The 9,439-nt window shown below is 43.6% G+C and overlaps 1 non-coding gene across 1 annotated transcript; it reads left to right on the forward strand.

Annotated features, from left to right (window-relative positions):
• The first annotated feature begins 333 nt into the window (after positions 1-333).
• LOC145537869 (small nucleolar RNA SNORA79) lies at positions 334-480 on the forward strand. Its single transcript, XR_014076465.1, has one exon. It is a non-coding gene; the product is annotated as a small nucleolar RNA SNORA79 (small nucleolar RNA).
• The last annotated feature ends 8,959 nt before the right edge of the window (positions 481-9,439 follow it).

Consider the following 9,439-nt stretch of genomic DNA (forward strand, 5'->3'; position numbering starts at 1 on the left):
TGAGGAAGATCTCTGATTTACTGATTGATAAGAGCATCTGCCAGGATGTCCTGTCTAAAAATATTATTCCTGTGAAGGAGCCATTATCTGGTGCCTCCTGAAAGACCATTCTTTACAGTCTGCCTATGTCTTCTGAATAAAGGAGTTTTTACCTTTTTTTAACTTAAAAAGAAGTGCTTATATTTTTGTTGTAAAACTTTGTTGGAGGTGGGGCATGACTCATGGCATGCAAAATCTTAGTTCCCTGACCAGAGATGGAACCTGTGCCCCCTGTAGTGAAAGCATGGTCTTAACCACTGACTGCCAAGGAAGTGCCCTTAAAGCATTTTGTTTGGATGGCTGTTCCTCTTATGGCTGGAGACATAGGTAGTGGGATTTTAGTCCATCATGTATCTAAGCTGGCTTGTCTTCTTTCAGGACACCACAGGGATGAGTTGGGCGTTGGTTAGTGTGTTTTGATTTTTGCAGAATCGCATAGTTGAAGAAAAAGAAATGTTTTTATTTACATAATGAATGCACATGGGAGCAAACAAAGTACGATCCCATTATGGCCCGCCTGGCTCTTCTGTCCATGGAATTCTTTTTTATTTTTTGTAATAAATTTATTTATTTTAGTTGGGGTACTTACTTTACAATATTGTAGTGGTTTTTGCCATACATTGACATGAATCAGCCATGGGTCCACTTGTGTTCCCCATCTTGAACCCCCCTCCCACCTCCCTCCCCATCCCACCCCTCTGGGTCATCCCATTGCCCAAACCCTGAGCCTTTGTCTCATGCATCGAACCTGGGTTGGTGTTCTGTTTCACATATGATAATAAACATGTTTCAATGCTGTTCTCTCAGAACGTCCCACCCTCACCTTCTCCCTCAGAGTCCATAAGACTGTTCTATGCATCAGTGTCTCTTATTCTGTCTCGCATATAGCGTTTCGTTACCATCTTTGAAATTCCATATATATGCATTAGTATACTGTATTGGTGTTTTTCTTTCTGGCTTACTCCACTCTGTATAATGGGCTCCAGGTTCATCCATCTCAATAGAACTGATTCAAATGTATTCTTTTTAATGGCTGAGTAATATTCCCTTGTGTATACGTACCACAGCTTCCTTATCCATTTGTCTGCTGATGGACATCTAGGTTGCTTCCATGTCCTAGCTATTGTAAACAGTGCTGCGATGAACATTGGGGTATATGCGTCTCTTTCAATTCTGGTTTCTTCGGTGTGTATGCCCAGCAGTGGAATTCTTAAGGTAAGAATACTGGAGTGGGTTGTCCCCCCTTATGCAAGTCAAAGTACAGAAAGATGATTAATGAAAATCCAGTCTATACCTGCAACTTATGATCACTGTTCCTCTTTATCAACCTCCTCACCCACCAAAAAAAAAAAAAGTGTGACCAGTGTTGGCCCCTTTTTTTTTTTGTCCATCCTCGGTCCCTGTTGTCTCTATTTAGTCTCCTTGGGTAGCTCTTTTAAACCTCAGTCTGGGTGATCTGGTCCCAATCTTACAATGTCTAGACACTTTTGAAGCAGGAAGTCCAGGGGAGGGCTGCACTGTGTGTCTCATATGGGATCTTAGTTCCCCAGGGATCAAACCTGTGCTTCTTGAGTTGGAAGATGAAGTCATAAACACTGGACCACCAGGGAATCCCCTGGACCCCTTTTTATTGTCCCAACTGGAATGTGAGTGCTACTGCCATCTAGTGCGTGGAGGTCAGCAATTCTGTCAAACATTTTGCAGTGTCAGAATCGCTCCAGGCCCTCTACCCCGACCCCACTAGGCCCAAATGTCCACACTGAGAAACACAAGAACACACATATTAGTATCTGCATTTCCTTTCCTCCTTTCCCCCCCTTCCTTCCTTCCTTTCTTCCTTCCTCTCTTTCTTTCTTCCTTCCTTCCTTCCTTTTTCTTCCTTCCTTCCTTCCTTTCTTTCTTTCTTTCTTTCTTTTAATCCCTGGTTTGCATTTATAGCCTAAGCTGTCTTCCTATCGGCTGAGAAGTTCAAATGTTGACAGCCAGGGTGAATTCTGCAAGTATTCCCCATGTAGAAGGGCAGAGGTAGAAGGTGTCCTGATAAGCTAGTAGGAGCTAAATGAGAAAGAGAAGCTCATCTTTTCTCTCTGTGGAAGATGGTTGAGTCCATACACAGTTGAAAGTTTGAGAGACTTAACTCCTAAAGGTCCACTCCCAGGGAGCCTAGAGCAGTCCACTCCCTGGCTTTGGGTGGTTTCTCCTTAGAATGCACATTACAATAGCTCCTTGACCTCATGTTTTGTGAAAAGAAGTGCTTTATTTTTCATTGTTCTTGATTATGAATATTCAGTTTTTAGGCTAAAATTAAGAGATTGCACTTACTCTAGATACACCCGGGGAGGCAACATGCCCTTTAGGCTTCCCATGTGGCTTTGTGGGAAAGAATCCTCCTCCAGTGCAGGAGACGTGGGTTCGATGCCTGGGTCAAGAGCATCCCCTGAAGAAGGAAATGGCTATCCATTCCAAAATTCCAGCCTGGGAAATCTCATGGACAGAGAAGCCTGTTGGACTGCAGTCCATGTGGTTGCAAAGAATCTGACATGACTGAGCACACACACACAAACAAAAGCAAAAATAAACAAACAAAATTCAGTGCAGACACACACAGGTACACACGCATGCTCAACCCTGAGTATTTTGGTGATGTGTAGATCTGTTTGTATGAACCCCAAAGATTCATACAAGGTACACAAGGATTAAGGCAAATCATGCAGCATTTTCTGTACTCATGGACAGCATTGGTCCAAAACAGGAGCTTAAGGCCTTACCTGCCAATTGTAAACACCTAAGGAACCTTTATATGGCCAGTGCTCGGGCCTTCCCTCATGCCGCTGAATTCAGTGTTTGGGGCTGGGGACAAGTAGTCAGGCTTATTTTTCTAAACTCTGGACTGGAGCAATGCCAGTGTTAAGCCAAGTTTAGCAGTCAGCAGCTGGCACAGTTTCCAGCCTGTGAACAGAATCTGGCTCCCAACTGGTTTCTGTAAATGAAGTTTTATTGGAACGCAGCCACCTGCATGTAACACAATATTTTATGGCACTTTTGGAGTAGAGCCTGTACTCCTGCAGAGATTCATTTACTCTGTGGCTTGTTATGGAAAATATTGGGTGACCCCTGACTGATATGATTAGTTGTGTTTTTCGGTAAGAGCTGTGTGGAATCTGTTAACCACATAGGAATGTTGTAGAGAACAAGATGTCCTCCCGTAACATGGGCAACACCGCCATCCCCAGCTACTCCGCTTCATGGGAAGAATTTTTGTGAGATACTTCTTTTCCAACTTTATGCATGAAAAGGCTGCCTGTGTTTTCCCTCTGGAATGCAGGGGTTCCTCATTTCTGAGAGCAGAAACGATGAAATGGGCCTCCTGTCTTTCCCCTTTTACTGTCATGTTCTCAGTTCAACTGTTGAAGTCCTAATCATACTGCTGTTTAGTTGGAACTTCCTCTTTTCTATGTTCATCAGTCCTCCTCCTCCTTTTTTTTGGGGGGGGTGCACTTTTTTCCCTCTTTCATGCTGCCTGTTCAGTTTGTAAGAGGCCTTTCCAGTAAAATTGAATGCACATTTTTCCCCCTCTAAAGTAGCTGCACATTCAGCCATTCTCCTTGCAAGCATCTTCAGCCCTGGTCCTGAGAGTGTCTCTGAAGGGCCCCAGATCATCAGGTACACACACACCAGACAAACACATGAATGCACACGTGCACACTCGGGTCAGAATTTTTAGAGCTATTTCTTTAATGACAAGATTGCTGTCCCAGTTTGCTTTGAAAGCTCACTTTTGGATTCTCGCTGGTGGCCAACCCCAAGTGTTTCCTTGGGACAGGGCCCTTCCTAATCTTGCCTCATTATGGTAATAAATGAAGTTGGAGCGATTTGTGGCTCCAGTCTCCTATGAGTGGGTTGGGTGGGGATTTGGGGTGACTACCTGTGGCCCCTTAAAATGGTAAGTCTCTGGTGTGTGGTATTAGGAGCACCCCCCCACACTTCTTGGGTGCAGGGCAGCATGCAAGGGTCATGTTAAGAGGGAGAATGAAGGCTTTGGAGGAGCCCTGCATTCCAGCATTCAGTCTGTACCTTGGTCTTTCTACCAGGTTGGTGGATGGAGCTGACGTTCCGGGTAGGGGTAGCAAAGAGATGGGAGAAGTCAGTAGTGAGCTCACAGCCAGTGGAACTAGCTCAGAGGTGGCTCATCTTTGTTCCTGAGGGATCCTTGAGGGAGCCTACATCCTTTCTGACCTGCTTTCAGGGAACAGTCAGAGGAACTTGGCACCCCTTATCAGAGCCTAAGTGCATTCGGGTCTATCGGAGGTGATGTCAGGGTGAAAGACAATGTTTCCTGTCTGCATAGTCTCTCACTGTTTTCTGGGCCTTTGCTGCTTCCACCGTTTTGTCCCTTTGCTACGTTTTGGGGGTCACTAGAGGCAGCAGCTGAGGAAGAGGGGAAGGAATTCAAGAAATGCAAGCTCATGGATCCTTGGGAATCTGGGCCAGCTTGGTGAAACAAAGACCCACAGCAGACATGGAGGTTGGGTTGGTGGTAGGGACAGGCAGGAACTTTGGATCTGAGTCATTAAGTAGAGGCATTTTCCCACAGTCAGTGTGAGGAGGAGTTGGCACCCTACCTGAGCAATAAGACACATGTTCATGTCCAAGACGAATTAGTCCCCATTCCTCAGATAGATGCAAGGAGCCAAAAGGAGGTACAGCACACCACCTGGAGTATATGTCTGTCTTCTATTTTCCCATTCTCTAAATATTTATTTGGCTAGGCAGGGTCTTATTTGTGAGGCACGGGATCTTTGACCTTCCTTGGTGGCATGTGAACCCTTAGTTGTGGCATGTGGAATCTAGTTCCCTGACTAGAGATCAAACCTGAGCTCCCCGCATTTGGAATATGGAGTCTTAACGTCTGTACCTGCAGATACCAAGGACATTCCTATTTTCCCTTTCTTTCTAACGTGAGCTTGAGACTAGGTTGATGAAGAATGAAGTCTCTGGGTAAATGAGGAGCTGGGCTCCCCATCTTTATCAAAGAATTGATGCTTTTGAACTGTGTTGTTGGAGAAGACTCTTGAGAGTCCCTTGGATTGCAAAGAGATCCAGCCAGTCCATCCTAAAGGCAATCAGTCCTGAGTGTTCATTGGAAGGACTGATGTTGAAGCTGAAACTCCAAGACTTCGGCCACCTGACGCAAAGAGCCGAATCATTTGAAAAGACCCTGATACTTGGAAGGATTTGTGGGCAAAGAGTTGGGCATGACTGAGCAACTGAATTGATTACAGTATCATCAGGAATTCTGTGTGCATACAAAACTGAAAATAAAAATCAAGGTTAATGATGAAGCAACTCTCCATAGCCAGAAATAGCAAATGGGATTCACAGAAATACATAGAGCAGAGATATAGAGGTGTCTGGGAGCAGAAAATGGAGAATCAAAGTGGGATACAGAAGTCAACTCAGGATTAAAAAACATAAATTAAAACAGATCCTAAAGGTTAGATTCCTAAGGTTATATCATTCATAGCAAATTTTAAAAACAAATTAAGAACCTAGAAAGAGGGGAGACTCCCAGATCACAGTTGTTTTCTACCTTACTATATATGAGATATATATATATATATATATATATATATATATATATATATGAAATATGTTAATAAATAGGTTTGCTTAGTATTATTAGTATTATTAGTATTAGAAAGGCAATCATTCATTTCAGTTCACTTCAGTTATCCAGTCATTTGTGACCCCACGGACTGCAGTATGCTAGGCCTTCCTGTGTCTCACCAATTCCTGGAGAGTACTCAAATTCATGTCCATTGAGTCGGTGATGCCATCCAACCATCTCTTCCTCTTTCGTCCCCTTCTCCTCTCACCTTCAATCTTTCCCAGCATGAGGGTCTTTTCAAATGAGTCAGCTCTTTGCATTACATGGACAAAATATAGAAATGAAAGTTAAGGAAATAATAATGAACACAAATTTGAAAAATGATAATAAGCATAATTTAAAGAGAGGTCTAGGTATTTCCTTTGAGTTGTTTGTTATGTGGTGCAGTTCAGTGTCAGATAGTCACTTGTTCCAGATTCTGCTTGTCATGATTGGCTACGATTGACCCTCAACTGAACAATCTCCATATTAGCTGCTGAATTTTAATCTGTTGCACATGTCACTTCTGGGGTATTTTACCCTTCTTTGCTTAATTTCACTTCCTTTGTTTGCAAGTCAATTCTGTGTTGATTTTCCACCCTGAGGTGAGGGAGCAGCGACCCCTCATTCAAGCTCACATGCTCAGTGGTTTGGTGGTGAGAATGGGAACATTGAAAACAATTATCACTGAGATATCTGTGGATTTTTGAATGGATGGACCACAGTGGGCTTACCATTTCCAAAGGTGTCATGTAATTTCTTGATCCACTCTGCTCAGGTACCTGGCTGTTCCACAGGGCCACTGAACCAAATGAGCCCTGCATTTCATACATTTCCCAGGTCTAAGCAACTCAGTTTCTCAGGTTTTCTGCAAGGCAACTGATTTTGTTTGTCTATGTGCTTTGTCCCCTGACAAGGTCCATGAGGAACAAGTGAGTGGGTGGGGAGCAAGGCACTGTCTCAGATGGGCTATACATCTTACTCACCTGTATGGCCCCAGGCACTCTCTTTGCTGGCTGTGCCAAAAAGGCACGGTTGCAGGTGTGCCACTTGTCTCCAGAACGGAGCTGGTCTCAGGCTGTGAGGCTGCTGGCCAATGTGAACTGTCCATGAACCCAGGAAGACACGGTGAACAATTGGCAGCCTGTTCAGAGCTTGGTGGGAGATGTCGTCTCTGTGGCTGAGATATGAGCAGCCCCTTGGCTTCTGCCTCTTGCTGTCACACACATTGCACTCTGCCTCCCTGGTGAAAAGGTCATAAAAGGTGGCTGACGTGGTCTCCTTTTGTATTTTCCAGTGTGCAAATGTTTGTTTTGTGAGCATGACAGCATTCACTATGTGGCCTTATAGCCTATTTGGAAGAAAGTTGTTGTTGTTGTTTTTGTTGTTTTTGCATAAATTTTATCTCTAGTTTCCCCACAGTTTAGGTTGCTCTGCCACCTTTGCTCTGTCAAATTGTCCTCAGGACATTAAAGGCTGGCCTTTACCGTGAGGCAGATGATACAGTCTGGGCCTACCTTTTAAGACCCATTAAATGATCGTGTACAGGAGTTTCTGAGTCATTTCTTTGTGGATAATTGCATTTAAGGGTATAGTCTGTGTTTTTGTTTTTGTTTTGTTCTCCCCAGTTAGGCTGCCCTCTGTGATCACAAGCTCCCCATTGACACGGATGTGAGAGGGTTTCCTATTGTGTGCAAGCTTCTCCTCCTTTACGACTCCTTCTACAAAACGGGAATCCATCCCCAGATTAATTTATCTCTGTTTATGTTTCTTATACTTTGTCCTTCCACCTCTTGGAGACTGGTTTGCCTTTATGGATATCTAGGTGGTGAAATTCCAGTTGGGCTATTTCAAATCCTGAAAGATGATACTGTGAAAGTGCTGCACTCAATATGCCTGCAAATTCGGAAAACTCAGCAGCAGCCACAGGACTGGAAAAGGTCAGTTTTATCCCAATCCCAAGGAAAGGCAATGCCAAAGACTGCACAATCTACCGCACAATTGCACCCATCTCATGCTAGTAAAGTAATGCTCAAAATTCTCCAAGCCAGGCTTCAGCAATACATGAACCATAAACTTCTAGATGTTCAAGCTGGTTTTAGAAAAGCCATAGGAACCAGAGATCAAATTACCAACATCTGGTGGATCATCAAAAAAAGCAAGAGAGTTCCAGAAACAAACAAACAAACAAACAAAAACCCCATCTATTTCTACTTTATTGACTATGCCAAAGCCTTTGACTGTATGGGTCACAGTAAACTGTGGAAATTTCTAAAAGAGATGGGCATACCAGACCACCTGACCTGGCTCTTGAGAAACCTGTATGCAGGTCAGGAAGCAGCAGTTAGAACTGGACATGGAACAACAGACTGGTTCCAAATAGGGAAAGGAATAATTCAAGGCTGTATATTGGCCCTGCTTATAAAACTTACATGCAGAGTACATCATGAGAAACGCTGGACTCTCACGAAGCACAAGCTGGAAACAAGACTACCAGGAGAATTATCAATAACAACAGATACGCAGATGACACCACCATTATGGCAGAAAGTGAAGACCTAAAGTGCCTCCAGATGAAAGTGAGAGAGAAGAGTGAAAAAGTTGGCTTAAAGCTCAACATTCAGAAAAAACTAAGATCATGGCAACTGGTTCTATCAGTTCATGGCAAATAGATGGGGAAACAGTGTCAGACATTGTATTTTGGGGCTCCAAAATTACTGCAGATTGTGGTTGGAGCCATGAAATGAAAAGACACTTACTCCTTGGAAGGAAAGTTATGACCAACCTAGATAGCGTATTACAGAGTACAAGGGGCTGGTGCACCAGGATGATGCGGAGGGATGGGATGGTGAGGGAGGAGCGAAGGGGATTCTGGAAGGGGAACACATGCACATCCACGGTGAATACATGTCAATGTATGGCAAAACAAATACAATATCGAAAAGTTAAAAAATAGATAAATAAACTAATTTTAAAAAAATAAAATAAAATAAAAATCAGGGAAATTACTTTGCCAGCAAAGTCCATCCAGTCAATGCCATGATTTTTCCAGTAGTCATGTATGGATGTGAGAGCTGGACTGTGAAGTAAGCTGAGCACCAGAGACTTGATGTTTTTAAACTATGTTCTTGGAGAAGACTCTTGAAAGTCCCTTGGACTGCAAGGAGAACAAACCAGTCCATCCTAAAGGGGATCAGCCCTGGGTGTTCATTGGAAGGACTGATGCTGAAGCTGAAACTCCAATACTTTGGCTGCCACTTGCGAAGAACTGACTTATTGGAAAAGACCCTAATGCTGGGAAGGATTGTGGGCAGGAGGAGAAGGGGACGACAGAGGACAAAATGGCTGGATGGCATCACTGACTCAATAGACATGAGTTTGGGTAAACTCTGGGAGTTGTTGATGGACAAGGAGGCCTGGCATGCTGTGGTTCATGCGGTCGCAAAGAGTCGGACACAACTGAGCAACTGAAATGAACTGAACTGAACTGAGTTGAAGAGCCAGGCAACAGAGTATACAAGTTGTTTTATGGAAGTTGTTCCATGTGCCAATGATCCTTAGATATATTTATGTGGAAAGAATTGGTTTCTGATTCCTATTGCTCTGACATTTTGAGACCCAAATGACACCCTTGGAAGGGCTATTTTATGAACTGAAACACTGTTGTTGTTCAGTCACTAAACTTTGTTTGACTCTTCATGTCCTCTTGGACTACAGCACACCAAGACTCTGTATCTCATCTTCTCCCAGAGT

Source organism: Giraffa tippelskirchi, chromosome Y, assembly GCF_054371585.1.
Source record: "Giraffa tippelskirchi isolate mGirTip1 chromosome Y, T2T-mGirTip1v1.2.pri, whole genome shotgun sequence".
Lineage (NCBI taxonomy): Eukaryota > Metazoa > Chordata > Mammalia > Artiodactyla > Giraffidae > Giraffa > Giraffa tippelskirchi.